General features: G+C 40.0%; 1 protein-coding gene across 9 annotated transcripts in view; it reads right to left on the bottom strand.

Moving 5' to 3' along the window:
• The window catches only part of MECOM (MDS1 and EVI1 complex locus), a 607989-nt gene that overhangs the window by 64619 nt on the left and 524945 nt on the right, over positions 1–18425 (bottom strand). The window contains exon 1 of one of the 9 annotated variants that reach the window (XM_020914361.2): positions 1198–1924. The exons of 7 other annotated variants lie outside the window; for them this stretch is intronic. The gene's annotated coding sequence lies outside the window, so the exon portion shown is untranslated. Of the gene's footprint in view, positions 1–953; positions 1059–1197; positions 1925–18425 lie in introns of those variants that run through there. One more of the 9 variants, XM_020914368.2, reaches the window with a different exon arrangement.

The raw sequence follows: 18425 nt of genomic DNA, 5'->3' as shown, positions 1-18425 counted from the left end.
AAGCAGTTTTACTGACACACTAGAGAACTATTTAATGAAGGAAATAGGGTGAAGTCAGTGAAATGCAACACCAGTTCCATTTCATATTTGCAGAAAGACGTGGAAAACTTGTTAATTTCAAAGTCAAAAATCATCTATCCCCCTAGCTTTCCAGCATTCCCTTTTTGCGAGGGCAGAGAGTTAAGTATTGCATATACTGCACATAAAAATACTAGGTGTAATTTTACTCCGTGTTAACATTATTGCCATTCCCACTGTCAACAGTGAAATTAATTTAAAAACAGGTTCATTTCCAAAGAATGTCTTTTTACATATATGTAATATGATTATTCAAATATTTCACCAACATATTAACTTTCTTACTCCCTGTATTCTTGCCCCAAGACAAAAGCTTAACTTTCTCCAGAAACCTTCCCCCCCCCCCCCCCCACCCCGCCCCCGACCCCGGGTGAATTATTCGCTTTTGATTTGCTAACAGAACTGCATTTGTCTCCCAAATGTCTTAATCGTCTCGGAAATCTTGAATAAAATAAAGTAACAACACATCTTCCGTCATTTCATCTAACACACTCCTGTGTTTTTAAAAGCTGTCAAGTTCCAAAGATAGCTTAAAAAAAAAAAAATTCCCTTTAGGTGGACTTTAGAGAAAGGCCCTTTCAAAAAACCAACAGCGAAAGAAAAAAAAAAAAAAAAAAAAAACCCACAACCTAGCCAAAGGGTCCGAATGTGACTTTCTCGCGAAGCAGCACACGATGCTGGATAGCAAAGCTGTTACTTGGCAAGGTGGAACTCGGCCGAAAGCGGCTCCAAAGTCGCGTGGCCGGTGCCAGGAATTCAGATTTTGGCAACCCCACCTTCTGCGTCCCTGATACCGACGGACAGACACACGGAGGGAGGGGAAAGAGGAGAAGAGCGCGAGGAAAGGAGGGCCGACAGCCGGCCGAGAGACCCACCGAAGGCCGGACGACCCACCCCGGAGACGCGTCCAGACCGCACCGGTGCACAGAAGGAACAAGGAAATCGGCAGTCCCGGCAACGTAGATAAGCACAGGGCTCCGCGAGACAGCGGGCAAATGGGAAAAGAAGCCTGAGGGGCGGGGGGCGCCCCGGAGAAGGGGTGCCAAGGCAGGAAACTGTCCCAAGTAACAAACTACGCATATCGCCAAGACTTTTTTTTTTTAAAGTGAGTTCTCTTACCTTAAGATTTCTATGGCCTCAACTCAGCAATAAAAGGCAATCACAGAAGAATTAAAACAAACAAAATAATCAGCAGCCCCCAGCTTTCCTGCACGAAAATCCTTTCATACGATCCCGAGCCACATTTCGAGATGTTTAAAAAAAAAAAAAAAAAAACAGCCTCGAGTCTCGATTTCCGAATGGTCTTTGATAACTTTGTCCGTCTCTAGGATCTGCTCGCCAGGACCACGCGTTTCAGATTTATTGTCCGCCAACAGTGTATTTTTAAGACCAGAAATGAAGTCTCCGCTTGTCTGGGTGACCCGAGTTTGGTGTGTTTTGGCTTTTTTCCCCCTTCCTAAATGAGCTCCGAGCTATTCCTTCTGGTTCACATCACCTCCCTCTTTTCTCACTTTCTCTTGCTCTTATCAGCCCGATGTGTAATGAAAGTTATCTGAAACCCACTAAAACTTCTTCCACTTCTCTCTCCCGGTTCCAAAGGGGTGGGGGGGTGGGGAGAGATACAGGCAGGAGGAGGAGAGTTTGAAAAGGTGGGGGGCCTGGGGAGGCGAGGGGAGCTCTAGCCCCCTTTCTGATCCTCCGCTGCGCCTTTCCTGGTCGTAGACCCTCACGGGATCGTCCCCTTTCGCAACTCCTAGTTCAGCCGCCGGGTTTCTATTTCATGAACTGTCTCTTTAAAGAGGATCTGCTCGGCCATCCAGAAAGAACCCGGGGCGAGGGAGAAAGGGAGCTATCTCCCGCCGCCCCAGAGTGATCGGAAGCCAGACGGGCTCCTCTTTCAGTAAATTTTTAAAGTGACAGCAGCCTCCTCTGGCGGGAGAGGTCACAAAAAGGTCGCTAAGACTCAGTCCTATAGGGTTAGACTGATTACGGATGCACCATCCCCCTTAAACATGTAGATTTCTCCGGGTAAACAACCAATGGGGAGATCTCGCCAGGCAGGATTTCTTTCCCCAGGGAAATATCCTCTGTTTAGGTGTCCTGAAAGCACAAGTGTAAGAGTGTGTGTGTGTGTGTGTGTGTGTGTGTGTGTGTGTGTGTGTGTGTATGGGGGGATGGGAGTGGTGGGGTGGAAAAATGTTTTCGGGGTGTGAGGGTGTGCGCTCCGAGAATGGGGGTGGGTTGCTGGAGGGGGTGAAGATGAGGTTTAAAGAAAGAGACTGGCTCACGCTAAATATCATTAGTTTAGAAATTCTCAGGAAACAGTAGCCTAAAAAGTTGGAAAAGACGGTTCCAGTTTTTTGCTAAGTATTCGTACTCTGTTCCCTCCATTATCACAGGTTAGCAGAAGAGCATGCTACTTTTTAAATCATATTTTTCTCAGAAGGACTTTAAAAATCCGAAACATTATTTGCATATAACCTCCCCAGATAGCCTATTATGGGCCGAGAGAGGTTGACGATTGTTTCGTGAGTTTTTGTCATATTCTTTAATACATTAACTGAAACATCATGAACGCCCCAAAGTGGAATTAAGAAATTTTGATAACTCAGATTATTTTTTAACTTTTAACCTCATGAATGTTGTTTGAGGGGACAAGTAATACCCGGTGATTAATGATTTTCTAATATATATGTTCTGTTTTTATCAACACATTCCAGAAACAACACTGGAAGAAAGACTATAGGGAATGCATGGCAAATAAAAGTGTCTATGGATTTACTTTAGCCAAGCTTAGACATTTTAGTGAAATCCACCGGTTAAATGAATATAAGCGCTTTTTTATCACAANACTCCATTCATAAAAACAAATGGGCAAAATCCAACTTAGCTCAACAATGGAAAGTTAAGCAAAGTAAGCGAGTCAAGGGATACTTGAGGGGGCGGAGTGAAGAGAGGATGGAAAGCGCATTTATGTTCCACTTCATCTGCACACGGAGAGACGGTACAAGTCCCTTTTTGTTTTCTCTAAGTGCAAATAGACGTGTAAATCTAGTCGATCTATATTTCCCCAAAATGCTGATTTAAAAACAAAAATAGTAACAAAAGGGAGGGATGTGGGGAGGGGGAGAAAATGACAAGAGGTGGTGACTAATTCGTTTCGGTGGCCTGTTATCTGTGACATTGAACTGTTATTTCAGATAATGGCCATTGTTTGAGGGAAAATCGCACAGCAGTGGTAGGTAGGACAGGAAAAATCCTTTGTAAATAACCTAAAACCCGGTCAGATATTCCCATAGAGTTCGGCGCTTGAGAACCTTTAAGAGCTCCCGCTTTGCTGCCATTGATTTCCTGCCCTTCCTCAACTTGCCCATTGTAGGAGACTTTTTTTTTTTTTTAATTTAGCCATAAATTGGACCGGCTCGAGCTATGAGCTGTTCTATTTTCTTCCTGTCAGGATGAGGGATTTGTTTTATGATGCATTGTGTATTAAATACAAGTAATCTGGGGAACCGATTGCTTCAGACAGTGCGGCCTGATCAGGGGGTCTGAGAGAGCTCAACGCCCCAGACCCCCGCCCTAGCCTCTGGCCCCCACCCCCTTGCCCTTTACAAAGCTGCTCTGAAAAGGAGGAAATGGTGGTGGATAAACAAAAGTTCGTATGGAATCAGTGGCAGCTCCTGGCTAAATTAGGATTTCGTGGAAAGGGCCTCCGAGTTTTTCCCCTTATATTAGGTTCGGGTGGGGGAGGCGGGGCGACTTTCAAGGTCTGGGTACTTGCAGCTGCGTCAGCCGGCCGGTAGATGGCGCTGTGACCCGGATTAAGTCGCGGCGTCTGCGGCCTCCAGCCACCCAGGTGAACCGGCTGCTGACCGCCGGGCGCGGGCAGCTAGGCTCTGCCCTCCGCCTCGCGCACGATCCCAAGCCTTCCGGAGCCTCAAGCCCGTACCGGTGCACCCTGCAGTCCAGACCGGCAGACACCAGCTTGAGCTAAGGCTATTTCTGTGCATCAAATTCGCTTCCCCAGACAAAGCCAAAAGAGTTAACACTTTCTCTCTGAGTCCTTGAAAGATTGATCTAGAGAGTTAGGCGATTATTTAGCCTCATCATCATTATTTTATTAATATCATCATCAGTCTTGTTCTCCACTGAATAACTTGGGAGAAAGACTGAAAGGCCTGGGCAAACATCAAATCTCAATTTTACTTCTCTCTCCTTCCCCCACCCACCCCTCCCCTCTGATTATAATACCTTCACGGAAAGGCAATCACCTCGCTTTTTCCTGACGACACAACTTGGAAGTTTAAAAATGGGGTCCTGAAATGCGAGAGTAGTTAGAAGAACCTTAATTCTCATGAAAGGAGCCTCTGGCTATTTCAGTAATAACCCTTTAGGAGAAGACCCCGTCCTGCCTCTCCTGATCAGAAGTGACCTGGAGAGAGAGGAGCCGGAGGGCCGGGAGGAAAACGTTTTTTCAGGGGGGGCTTGCTTTTCTCCCCGTTAACTCGCTCTCCATCAGGAGGTTTCTAAAACAATAAATAAATATAAGGAGACAAATACCACCACCAATTTCCTTGATTCCTTGGGATTTCTGGTGAAATCTGTTTACAGTAGTTCCCAGTTACAAATTAATCTGCAAAAGCTGCTGTCTGCTCAGCCGGTAATCAGTAACATGCGGGTTCTGCAGTGTTTAGCGTTGCCCTTGAAATGGGCTATTAAAAATAATGGTTTTACTATAATCTCAAACCAGCTTTAATTTGCAAACATGTATCAGCACAGATGATCTAAATATTAAGGGGACAGAATAGAACATACAACAAATGTACCGCTTAAAAGCAGGGAGTGATTTGTCACACACAGAGTGACTTGTCGGCAATGCTTTTAAAAAAGAATCATATTTTCAGAACATTTTCCCAAAAAGACTGATTGATTTTTCTGCCCTGTTCTGTTAATTGTTGTTTACCAGGGAAAAGGCATTGGAAGATACGAGGTTGGAGTGTGACTTGATCAATTTTCTGGCAGCTGCAAAGATCCACCTTTGGCTGATGGAAGGGTTGGCGTGGGAGAGGTTAGTGTGTTTTCTTCCTGGTCTGAAAAGGGCATAAACCCTCCTCAGGCCCCTTCCTTCCTCCCCCCATCTGCGTGGACTGCAGAATCTTGAAAAGACTCAAAGATTGCCAATAAGGCCACTGGCTCTGCCTTCATTGTGTAACTGTTTATTTAAAATAAGTCAATATATTAGTTAAAGCAGTAAGAAGTTAGTGCTCCAGTATTCAAGTGATTCCCACAAGACTGTAAGCTGATGCCTCTTTTAAGCCTTAAACTTCATGGTTGTCCCTGAAGTAAAAGTTCTGCTAATGGAGACCCTATGGGCATGGTACATTCCAGCACATCATTAAAGGAAAGAAAAGCAGTCCAGCCAAAGCCAGATGAAATGACTGCACTGTCCACTTTTAATAGGCTTCCTGTGGACAAACAGCCCTGTAACACTCTGCAGAGGACAATATTTAAAAACAAGACAACTTGCTGGCAGTTTTCAATACCATAAAGTTAATAAAGTATGTTCCCATTCACCCTGACATTATGTTTTTAGTTTATAGAGGAAGGCACTTTATAACCTCAGCCTAAGTAGAGTTCCCTTAATTCTGCAGTTTTGGCTTTCTTGAGGAGGCTAAATATACACTGAACTCCAAGCCTGACATTTTTGTTTTAACACTGTTTTTTTTTTTTTTTCCTTTTTTTAAGCTTTTCAAGAACATACAAGTGCATTTTTACATTGCTCAAGCGCAGTTTCATTCATGGAGATCCTGTTAAATCCTGCTGCATACAGTTCATGTCAAGAAGCATGAAATAATCTGAGAAATTGACATTTGGCTGAACAATAACTGCTTGCTAATTAAATTAGCTTCATGTCTGGATATTGATGTGTGTTTAAAAAGAAAATCAATGCTTTCTTTTCCATGTCAGAATAGGATTTTGTAAAATCTTACCTAACTTAACTGAGACAAAGATAAGAAAAAAAATACAAGTGCATCTTTAGGACTCAAGAGACTTCCCACTAATTTACATATAAATATTTCTCCCAATACAGAAGCTCCAATTTGCCTCTCTTCTTTCCTTGCCCCAAATTCTTGACCACCGACAATTTTTTCTCTCAAATCTTTTCATTTAATAGGTAAACCTTGTAATGAAACATCATGTTTAGACAAGACAAACTAGATTGGAAAGCCGTGGAATCAAAGAGAATGTTTTGTTTAATTTTAATTTATACATTTTAATCAGAGTAGTCCACAAGCTTGACTCCCTAAACCTGAAGGTGAATTCTGTGATGCTGGGTAGGTAGACCCAGCAAAAGAGTGGTGCACAGTAAGAATTTACAAGCAAAAAGAGCTCTGAATGTCTGAATGTCGGATCACCAACATACATTATCACCACTGCTAGGGAGAGAGATTTCTGGTTCCTTTTGATGAACTTTGTCTGATTTTTTTCTTTTTAATCTATACGGGTGGAGGAACTGTTTAAAAAAAAAAAAGAAAGGAAGAAAAGAAAAGAGGAAATTAAAGGTAAAAAAAATGTAAATAAAAAATTTCCCTTGGTCTGGAAATGGGCCCGACTGAAAGCATGTTAATCTCCACCTCAGTAATTTGGTTCTCCAGGAGAAGACAGAAGCCCTGCTGCTGTGCCCTGCACTTCATAAATCACATCTTTATGTGGACAAGGTCAGGGCACCTAACAGCTCAGACATGGGCCTTTGCAGTGGCTCAAGGATTGAGGCATGTTTACTCTCCCGCCCGGCTCTCTGAGGAGTAGTCCAGCACGCTTCTAATTACTTTTGATTATTTTCATTTGCTAGGGTCAGTCTGGCTTGCCAGGACTGCTGGAGGGTTGATTTCCTACAAATCTCTGTGTCTTTGTCAGACGCCCCTGTGTGCGTTCAGAATTAGCACCCCGTTATTGTCCTTCCAGCATGGGATCCGAGATACTGTGATAGAAAAGTTTTCAGAGTGAATCATTACCTACTTCCCTTTTCATTAATTAACTACACAAACATAATCGCCTATTTGATCTTTTAAAAACGCAGATGATGCTCTTAACCACTGAGTATCTCATAAATATAGTTGGGCCAGAATAAATGTGATCTTTTTTTTGGCTTCAACTTTAAATATATTTACTAATGACTAGCAACTCTTCAGAAACTAAGATGAAATACTTTGCTGAGACAACAGCTCTAGTGAATAAATTATTACACTCAGAGATTTATTTCTGAAACTCCAATTAAGGTTGCCATTTTAAAATATTTTTTGTTGCGCTGTTTTGATGTATTTCTGTCCTAAGCTATTATGCTGAGTGGTTATTTTGTGGCAAAAGCACAACAACAACAAAAAATTTATACCAAGTTTAAATGAAAACACTGTGATAAAATAAAAACTTTCATAAAATATGTTGAAGTAAAATTTTGATAGAGAAGAAGAGACACAATATCATTATTTTTCTCTTTCTTATTCCCCCAAAGATGAGCTGTTTAATGCAATGATGCATATACATTAAAAGATACATTCAAGGAAAAAAAATGATGAGTAAGCATATTCATAAAACTGAGAAATAAATATTCATAGTAAAACATAACACATCAATCTGGTTGTTCAGATAATAAGCATTTTTAGATCACTGAACAAAAATTACTATCTTGATTATAATTAGTCTCAAAAAGCCAAATCCCTCATACTTCCTAACTTTAGACCAAAGAATTAAGGTACTAAATTAAGGCTTTTGGAATTAACCTCAACCATTAGGCTTTCATATTTTATTATTTTATCAATTTAAATTAAGTCAATCTTGAAAGATAGCATTTAGCACATTATGTAATAAATCCAGGGTCAGCTTCTTTCCTGAGGCTCTAGAAGCACCATTCAGAGTGCTTTTAGACCCATAATACTGTGGGAAAAGTGAGTTGGAAGACCTTTCTCTACTCCTGTTTCTTCTCCTAGCTGTGTGTCTTTGGGTAAGTCACTTAACCTTTGAGTTGGTTTCTATGAAAGTTTCATAATATCAGCCTACTAAGGGTGTTGGGAAAATAAATTGGGTAATATGAGTGTGAACTGCTCTGAGTTCATGGGAACAGGTCAAAACACTGAGTTTCACAGTTTTTATGTTTGTCTAATGGGTTAGACTAGATTTACATCCACACACAATGAGGAAGATGGTCTGGCTTGTACTTTAAGGAACAGAAAACTATAAGTATTTTTCTATCCTCTTACTTCCATTCCAATGTCAGTTGCCCTAATCCTTACCCTGACCTATGGAGAGAAGAATTTTAAGAAAAATGTTTTTTTTCTCTCAAGCTGTGCTACCCCCAAAGATGTCTGTCTCTGTCTGGCTTGCAGCTGGGTTTGCTCTGTCCCACCCACTGTGTTCTCTGCCAATCAGTAAGAGGGAGAATTCAGAGATGGAGGTGAAATATCATTGAAATCCAAGAGCTCCAAAAACTGGGGTAGAAGGCCAGGTATGTGCGCACACACACACACACCAAGACTATTTTTCAGTCAATATTTGTTATTGAGGCCGGGGAATGTATTCTCTAGTGTCCTATGGGGAACTTTAAGTGCCAGGAGGGCAGGAATTGTGTTTCTCTTATTTGTCTCTGTTGCCCAGAGCCGAACATAATGCCTCTGCCTCTAACATAATATCATCAAGATTGCCAGGAGAAATATCAATAACCTCAGATATACAGATGACACCACCCTTATGGCAGAAAGCGAAAAAGAACTAAAGAGCCTCTTGATGAAAGTGAAAGAGAAGAGTCAAAAAGCTGACTTAAAACTCAACATTCAGAAAACTAAGATCAGGGCATACAGTCCCATCACTTCATGGCAAATAGATGGGGAAACAATGGAAACAGTGACAGGCTTTATCCTTTTGGGCTCCAAAATCACTGCAGATGGTGACTGCAGCCATGAAATTTAAGGACACTTGCTCCTTGGAAGAAAAGTTATGACCAACCTAGACAGCATGATAAAAAGCAGAGACATTACTTTGCCAACAAAGGTCCATCTAGTCAAAGCTATGGTTTTTCCAGTAGTCATGTATGGATGTGAGAGTTGGACTATAAAGAAAGCTGAGTGCTGAAGAATTGATGCTTTTGAACTGTGGTGTTGGAGAAGACTCTTGAGAGTCTCTTGGACTGCAAGGAGATCCAACCAGTCCATCCTAAAGGAGATCAGTCCTGAATATTCACTGGGAGGACTGATGCTGAAGCTGAAACTCCAACAGTTTGGCCACCTGATGCAAAGAACCAACTCATGGGAAAAGACCCTGATGCTGGGCAAGATTGAGGGCAGGAGGAGTAGGGGACAACAGAGGATGAGATGATTGGATGGCCTCACCGATGTGATGGACAAGAGTTTGAGTAGGCTCCAGGAGTTGGTGATGGACAGGGAAGCCTGGCATGCTGCAATATATGGGGTCACAAAGAGTCAGACACGACTGAGCAACTGAACTGAACTGAACTGAATTAACATGATGCCAGACATGCAGTAGATATTCAGTAGGTGTTTGTTGACAAAATGTATCGGGTCCTTAATTTTCATTCCTATGTAGTTTGTATGCTTAGCATGGATGCTTGTTACCGCCTAGTCTGAATTATCACAATGACTTCCCATTCTGACTATCACTCACCCACCCATCAGTTTATGCTCAACAGTGTTAATTTTTCCAAGCATCAGCTATTACTCATTCCTCTGCTCAAAATTCTTCAGTGGGTTTCAGTTGCCTCACAATTCAGTATAAACTCATTCTATTTTTTTAAAATGAAATGAGGTAATATATGTAAATTACTTAAAGTCATGCATGGCACATAGCATATGATCAATAGAAATAGCTGTTATTATTACTGGTATTACTAATGTAATTGTAATTATAATCATTAATGGTCCTTAGAATATAATTTATTTTACCTTCATTATCTTGGATGAAATCTTATCTATCCTTCAAAGTCACCTCTTTTTCTGTGCCCACTGATCCCTACCAACCAGGTTTGACCTTTTTATCTTTCATCCCTAATTATCTGTGCTTCTCAGGGCTTTCCAGGTGGTAGTAGTGGTAAAGAATCCACCTGTCAATTCAGGAGACCCAAGAGACTTGGGTTCAATCCCTGGGTTGGGAAGATCCCTTGAAGGAGGAACTAGCAACCCATTCCAGTATTCTTGCTTGGAAAATTCCATGGACATAGGAACCCGGTGGGCTACAGTCCATGAGGCCACACAGAGTAAGACATGACTGAGCGACTGAACACACACACACACACACACACACACACACACACACATACACATCTGTGCTTCTCTCCTGGTTGACAGGCAGTTCGACTTTACTTAACAGTTGTATCTGTAATGCTCTTTTGTATAACATTATTAAAATCATCAGTGATCCTCTGTAAAGGGTCACTGTAAGATACTTCAGTTCAATTCAGTCATTCAACCCTGTCCAACTCTTTGTGACCCCATGACTGCAGCATTCCAGGCTTCCCTGTCCATCAAACTCATGTCCATCAAATCAGTAATGCCATCCAACCATCTCATCCTCTGTCACCCCCTTCTCTGCTTTCAATCTTTCCCACCATCAGGGTCTTTTCAAATGAGTCAGTTCTTCACATCATGTGGCCAAAGTTTTGGAGTTTCAGCTTCAGCATCAGGCCTTCCAGTGAATATTCAGGACTGATCTCCTTTAGGATGGACTGGTTGGATCTTCTTGCAGTCCAAGGGACTCTCAAGAGTCTTCTCTAACACCATAGTTCAAAAGCATCAATTCTTCAGTGCTGTCTTCTTTATAATCCAACTCTCACATCCATACATGACTACTGGAAAAACCATAGCTTTGACTAGATAGACCTTTGTTGGTAAAGTAATGTCTCTGCTTTTTATCATGCTGTCTAGGTTGGTCATAGCTTTTCCTCCAAGGAGCAAGCGTCTCTCAATTTCATGGCTGCAGTCACCATCTGCAGTGATTTCGGAGCCCAAGAAAATAGAGTCTGTCACTGTTTCCATTGTTTCCCCATCTATTTGCCGTGAAGAGATGGGACAGGATGCCATGAATTAGTTTTTTGAATGCTGAGTTTTAAGCCAGGTTTTTCACTCTCTTTCACTCTCATCAAGAGTCTCTTTAGTTCCTCTTCACTTTTTAACATAAGGGTGGTGTCATCTGCATATCTGAGGTTATTGATATTTCTTGCAGCAATCTTGATTCCAGTTTGTGCTTCCTCCAGTCTAGCATTTCGCTTGATGTACTATGCATATAAGCTGAATAAGGGTGACAATATACAGCCTTGACGTACTCCTTTCCCAATTGGGAACCAGTCCATTGTTGCATGTCCAGTTATAACTGTTGCTTCTTGACCTGCATACAGATTTCTCAGGAGACTGGTAAGGTGGTCTGGTATTCCCATCTCTTGAAGAATTTTCCACAGTTTGTTGTGATCCACACAGTCAAAGTCTTTGGCATAGTCAATAAAGCAGAAGTAGATGTTTTTCTGGAACTCTTGTTTTTTCTATAGCTCAGCAGGTAAAGAAACTTCCTGTAATGCAAGAGACTTAGGAGACGCAGATTTAATCTCTGAGTTGGGAAGATCCACTGGAGTAGAAAATGGCAACCCCCTCCAGTACTCTTGCCTGGAAAATCCTATGGACAGAGGAGCTGGGTGGGCTACAGTCTATAGGGTGGCAGAGAGTCGGACACAACTGATCACAGCATAGTAAGATTCTTAAGAAAGGAATCAAGTTTCATTCATATTCACATCTTGAGTACCATCTTTGCAGAATAGGCTAAACTACCTTTGAACTGTGCTGCAAGGACAACCAAGTGTATCAAGCATCATTATATTTAATATCTATGTAAACTGGACTGTTTACCACTGTTCCCCCATGGGAATCAATTGATACACTGGTAATTCTCTTTTAGGGAAACTAGAGATAGATATTTCCATCACTGCTGCTTCCCAGGAGCAGCACTTTATTGCTCCCCCCACCCACCCATGTTGATGTTTCTGTACCAATTATTCAAGTTGGCCATTTACATAGGTACCAAACCTGGACAATATCTGCCATGCCTTCATTTTCCTTATCCCCAGTGAGCAGTCATTGAGCATTAAATTGTTTCTCTAGGGCCCTCACCTTCCCACTGGAAACTGCCTTGATGGAGGACCTTATCTTTTTAGGCCTGAATTCTGTGGCATCTTTATACCAAATCTTAGTCTTTTTGAATAACAGAGTTATGACAATGTTTTGCTTTACCTAAAAAAAAGGTAAAAAAAGAAAAACCACACTAATAAAAACTTTAAGTGTTCCTAATTTGCTAGAAAATAAGGTCCTAATTCAAAATGCAATATCCTCTATAAATGGATGCCAAGTTTATCTTTCCAGGCCCATTGTCTGATTCTTCCCTCTATTCAGATTTTGGACTCTGGTTAACAACCAGGGAGATGGACAGAAGCTCTTATAACTGTGTTCATTTATTTTACTTCATTTTACTTATTTTTGATACTCACAGATATTGAAATGAAACAACAGATTAAAGAGAAGTCAGAGTTCTATTTATTGAGCTCATACATAGCCCTCCAGGCTTCCTTTCTTGAAGTCCTTATAGTATTCATTATGAAAATCATTCACTAGTCAGTCCTCATATTTAGAGTCATTTGGGATATTTCTGTCATCTGCTGATCTACTTACAAAGCTGTCTGATGGCATGAAACATGCTTCACACCAGCATTTTCTCATCATGACTTGTTACCAGTTATTCCCTGAAAATGTGTTCACTGGTCAACTAAGGCGAAGAGGCTTATTCTATGCAACAACAATGAACTCTAAGAGGCTCCCTCTTGGAATCTCACAATGAATGTCAACATGGTAAGTGTTTTAAGAGTCTATTAGGTTGGTGCAAACATAATTGCGGCTTTGGACTATGAATTTTAAATCATAATAACTAGGCTCAAACACATCTTTATTAACTAAAATAGGAACTATTAAAATCAACACATTTTTGCCAAGGAGAAATAGGTTTGTTTATTCCTGTAGCATAAAAATTGTGCTTCAGGATTCGAGGAACTCTTGGAAAGCATTTTTCTGTCTCATGCCAGTTGTGGAAGTGTTTTCCCTGCAAAAATTTGTCAAGATGCTTGACAAAGTGGTAGCCAGTTGGCAAGAGGTCAAGTGAATATGGCAGATGAGGCAAAACTTCATAGCCCAATTCATTCAACTTTTGAAGCATTGCTTGTGGAACATACTGTTGGGTCTTTTCATGGAAATTTGGGTCCATTCTGTTGACCAGTGCTGGCTGCAGGCATTGAATTTTTCAGTGTATCTCATCAATTTGCTGAGCATACTTCTCAGATGTAACGGTTTCACCAGGATTCAGAAAGCTGTGGTGGATCAGACCAAGAGCAGACCACCAAAACAGTGACCATCACCATTTTTTGGTGTTAAGTTCTGCTTTGGGAAGCACTTTGGAGCTTCTCAGTCCAACCACTAAGCTGTTTGTTTCCAATTGTCATATAAAATCCACTTTTCCTCACAGGTCACAATCTGACGGAAGAAATGGTTTATTGTTGTTGCATAGACCAAGAGAAGACAATACTTGAAAACGACAGTTTTTTTTATTTTCTGTCATGAGGCACCCACTTATTGAGCTTTTTCACCTTTCCAATTTCCTTCAATGCTGAACAGCTGTAGGATGGGCCACCTTGAGTTCTTCGGCAATTTCTTGTGTAGCTGTAAGAGGATCAACTTCTGTAACTACTTTCAATTGATCATCATCAACTTCCAATGGCCCACCACTGCACTCCTCATCTTTGAGGCTCTCGTCTCTTTGCAAAACTTCTTGAACAACCACTGTACTGTACATTCATTAGCAGTTCCAGGGCCAAACGCATTATTGATGTTGTGAGTTGTCTCCACCGCTTTATGACCTATTTTGAACTAGAAATAGAAAATCTCTCTAATTTGCTTTTTGTCTATCATCATTTCCCTAGTCTAAAATAAATATAAAGTAATGTCATTAACAAAATAAAAATGAGAAATGCACATTAAAAGAATGTATAGCACAACCACATTTATTTAAGAATACATTCCAATATCAAATAGCAAAGTTCAACAATGCAAAATCGCAATTAATTTTGCACCAACTTAGTCACGTATGAATGTGAGAGTTGGACTACAAAGAGAGCTTAGCACCAAAGAATTGATGCTTTTAAACTATCTTGTTAGAGAAGACTCTTGAGAGTCCCTAGGACTGCCAGGCGATCCAACCAGTCCATCCTACAGGAAATCAGTTCTGAATATTCATTGGAAGGACTGATGCTGAAGTTGAAACTCTAATACTTTGGCCACCTGTTGTGAAGAACGGACTCATTTGAAAAGACCCTGATGCTGGGAAGGATTGGGGGCAGGAGGAGAAGAGGATGACAGAGGATGAGATGGCTGGATGGACGTGATAGACATGAGTTTGAGTGAGCTCCGGGAGTCATCACCAGATGGACAGGGAAGCCTGGCATGCTACAGTTCATGGGGTCACAAAGAGTCGGACATGACTGAGCGACTGAACTGAACTGAAATAGATGTCTAAGAAGTCCTTTGGTAAAGAAACATATTTTGGCTTGTTTAATGGAGCATCAATAAAGATATTTAAACATGTATGAAAGCCCCTTTCCCCTTCAATGGAACACCTAAGGGGAACAGTTTTTGAAATAAATCTTTTAATTACATGCATTTCTTTCAGCAAAACTGAAACTAGTTAAAAACTGATAAGTATTCCTCTAAATATCTTTCCATCAGTTGACTCTTATCACTCTTGACCAAAACTGTTACTGAAAAATAGCCATGGATAAAGAGACAAAATCAAGCATCAACTTTTCATTCAACTTGAAAGCATTTGGAAGGTCTATCAGCCTCACAAAGAAAGAAGGTAATCAGTAAACTCTTATCAATTGATCCTTTGCCTGTGAACTGCTATAATTTTACTTGAGAACCTTCCAAGAATGGTATGAAAACTTTTGAAAGGAATGTGTGTAATTTCATTTCATTTTAGAATGAACCCACCCCTTTTTATCCTCTTCCATTAAAAGCCCTTAGAAAGCATTGATTTTACCATGGGCATATTTACATGCAATGTTTTATATTATTTAGGCTCTTCTTAATAAGACTTGGCATTATCTAGATATGTACTTCCCTGGGAGAAAGAAAAGCAGTCATTTAATTTCAGTTCACCAATGCCTGAATTAAAGGTTTAAGAATCAAATTGGCCTTTTCTCCAGTTTTTGATATTGGATTCCTATGCTGTGCCTGCTGATGGCTGTCTAACCACTAAACTAAGTGGACATTAAATCAGATGGCGTACAAAATTACAGGAATTTGATCTTTAGATAAACCACAAACCTTGATGAACTAACGTTGTTCCAGATGAATTAACTCATCATTCTGTAGAACAGAACATTTCATTGGGGAGACCACACAATCTTCTCTGTAAAGAGCACTAATGGTTGTGATACATTTGTGATCTATTGAGAGTGCTCACTCCTAACCTAAGAGGCCTGTGCTAAACGAGGGGAGGGGGATGGTGAGGCAGTTCTCCCCAGAATTACTGCCCTATTTCAGTGTTCTGATGGTGGGAGCTAGTTATGATGTCCCAGTTGCAGAATTATTGAAAAACAATCAATATGCTAAGTTCTGACCAATGATGTAGTGAGATGTTTATCTTTTCTTTATGTTGTAAATCCTAAAATTCTCTTTTATTATGTCAATGACTATAATTATACACTTTAAAAATGCAAATTAAAAACTCTGTAGAGCCAGAAAAGTGTGAGGCATATGACCCATTTAATGGGTGTCACATCTTTTTCTACATATCAAATAGTAAATGTCAAAATATCCCAATAATGGTTAAGATACCCAATAAAATCACAGTATCATTATGAAAACATAGACATAATTTTAGGTGTGGCTTTAAAAATATCTTTTGTAAATTTTGTTGAGTCAATCCTTCAACTTCAAATAAAATCCTAATATAACCTATCTATAAACTCCAGATTTAAGTATTAGTCAACTTCCAAGATGCAGATTCCCAAAGGTATTTGTGTTTTGGTATGTAGTTCTTGGCTTAGAAAGCAAAGCTAGGTTTGCCAATGTAGTGCCTACAACTTAGAAGGGAGAATGCCAGAAAGGACAGGAATACTTTAAAAGAAAAGAAAAAATAAATTGTGATTCGCACATAATTTCTCTTCCCATGTGATCTGGACTATCAGTTTACAAATAAAACATGGATCCTGTCATAAGATGAAGATAATCAAAGCTATGAGCCTAGAAAGGCAAGGTTAAGATGACTACAGATTTTGTTTTAAATGTATTTTGTGTAATATTATATTATATCTAATACAGTTTTATATTCTTCCCACTTCTGCTCTTATAAGAGTTAGCAAAGCTCTTACAGCCTCAAAAGAAAAGATGTTGGATGAATCAAATTTAAATGACTCACTAAGTTCTTTAGCTATGTAACATGTTCATTTGTATTAATTCTGTGGTTTTTGTTATCTCTAAAGAAATTATCATAATAAATGTTTATCACTTCCTATACATATCTCCTTTGGGAACCAATGCTGAAATATTTCAAGAAAGCCAATAAAAGCATTAAAATTTTGCTAAATTTTAATCTTGGGAAGTCTAGTGGTATTGTAACATATACACATTCGAGTTACTAATGTTCAACTACTGTGAACAGGAAGGAGAAAATGGAGATGGAGAAGAGGAACAGAGACAGAGAGAGAATGGGAATGAATGATCCTTTATCCAGAAAAGAGCATGAGAGGAAGACACGAATCATCCATTCCCTCTGCAGGAATCAGTGTTTAAATGTCCTTTGTTCGGAGTACCTTGTTGCATTGAGTACAACTCTTAGGTTTTCAGATATTTATTTTTCACACTGTGCAGCTCCTAAATAAAAATATACCATGTTCTTTGATGCTCAACCAAAGCCAAGGTGATCTTGTATCAACACTGGATAGTTTAAGAACTGAGGAAGAGAAATTTTGATTACACTTGATTTTCAGTTACTTACTCACTGCAGAATCTAAGCCCTCAGAACAATTCAAATTTGCTGAATTTGGTTTAGGTTTTGAAAACTATTCCATAGCCGTGACAAGATACAAAATTAAGATTAAGTATCCTCCAGTCAAAGAATTTATGGATGAAAAACCAACACTTCCCTAATTATTCTCTGTTCCCATATTGTTTAGTATGGTTCAGGTGATGTCCTGTCTCATGTCTTCACATGGCCCAGCTGTCAAATCATTACACCTAGGATGTGGTGACAATGCTATCATCTGTTTGTTTTATCATTTGTTTTCACAAATGCACCACCTCTTGTGGCCTTTAGAGGGGAAGGTGATGGGTTGAATGTGGTTAGCAGCCTATAATGAAGTAAGATCTTCTTCTCAGGGTTCAGCAGGCCACAGGTTTCCTCTCTGCAAGTATGAAATCACCTGGTCTCATGAGCAACCAGTCTCTCCCCAGTTTTCTGCTAAGTTGTAGCCCTCTGGTGTTGGAACCCTGAATAGAGTCTACTGCTAGTTATGTGATACTGAGAAACTTGCTTAAATTTCTTGAATTTCTCTCTTAATATCTTTAAAAGTATGTTAATGGCACCTATTGGAGACGGAAATGGCAAACCACTCCAGTGTTCTTGCCTGGAAAATCCCATGGACAGAGGAGTCTGGTGGGCTATAGTCCATGGAGTTGCAAAGAGTCAGACATGACTTAGTGACTAAGTACAATGGCACCTATATCATAGGAGGTTATTATAATTAAATAATGGAGATATATATATATATATAGAGAGAGATGTGTGTGCATATATATATCACTTATATATCATGCATATATATATGTATGTATATATGTACATCACACCTGCATTTCCTGTGTCTCCTGCATTGCAGGCAGAATCTTTACCAGTTGAGCACTGGGGAAGCCCACATATATATCACTTAGTATAATGCCTGATACATAGTAGACATGCATAAGTAAGGAAAATAGTGATTAAAAGCAGACACTAGAGGAGGATTGCCTGGATTGAAATCAGAGCTTTACCATGTGCTAGGTGAGTGACATATGCCAAATTTACTTATCACCATAGTTTCCTCATCTGTAAATAAGAATACTGATAGTATCTTACAGAGCTACTGAGAGGATTAAATAAGAATCCATGCACAGCACTTAGCTCAGTGACTAGAACATAAGCACCTAATAAACATTAACTATTATTAAATGGAGTTCTAACTCTAATAAATACTTGTTATTACCTTCTACATA

The sequence above is a fragment of the Odocoileus virginianus genome, chromosome 4 (assembly GCF_023699985.2).
Source record: "Odocoileus virginianus isolate 20LAN1187 ecotype Illinois chromosome 4, Ovbor_1.2, whole genome shotgun sequence".
Lineage (NCBI taxonomy): Eukaryota > Metazoa > Chordata > Mammalia > Artiodactyla > Cervidae > Odocoileus > Odocoileus virginianus.
This window is presented reverse-complemented; position numbering and strand designations above follow the sequence as displayed.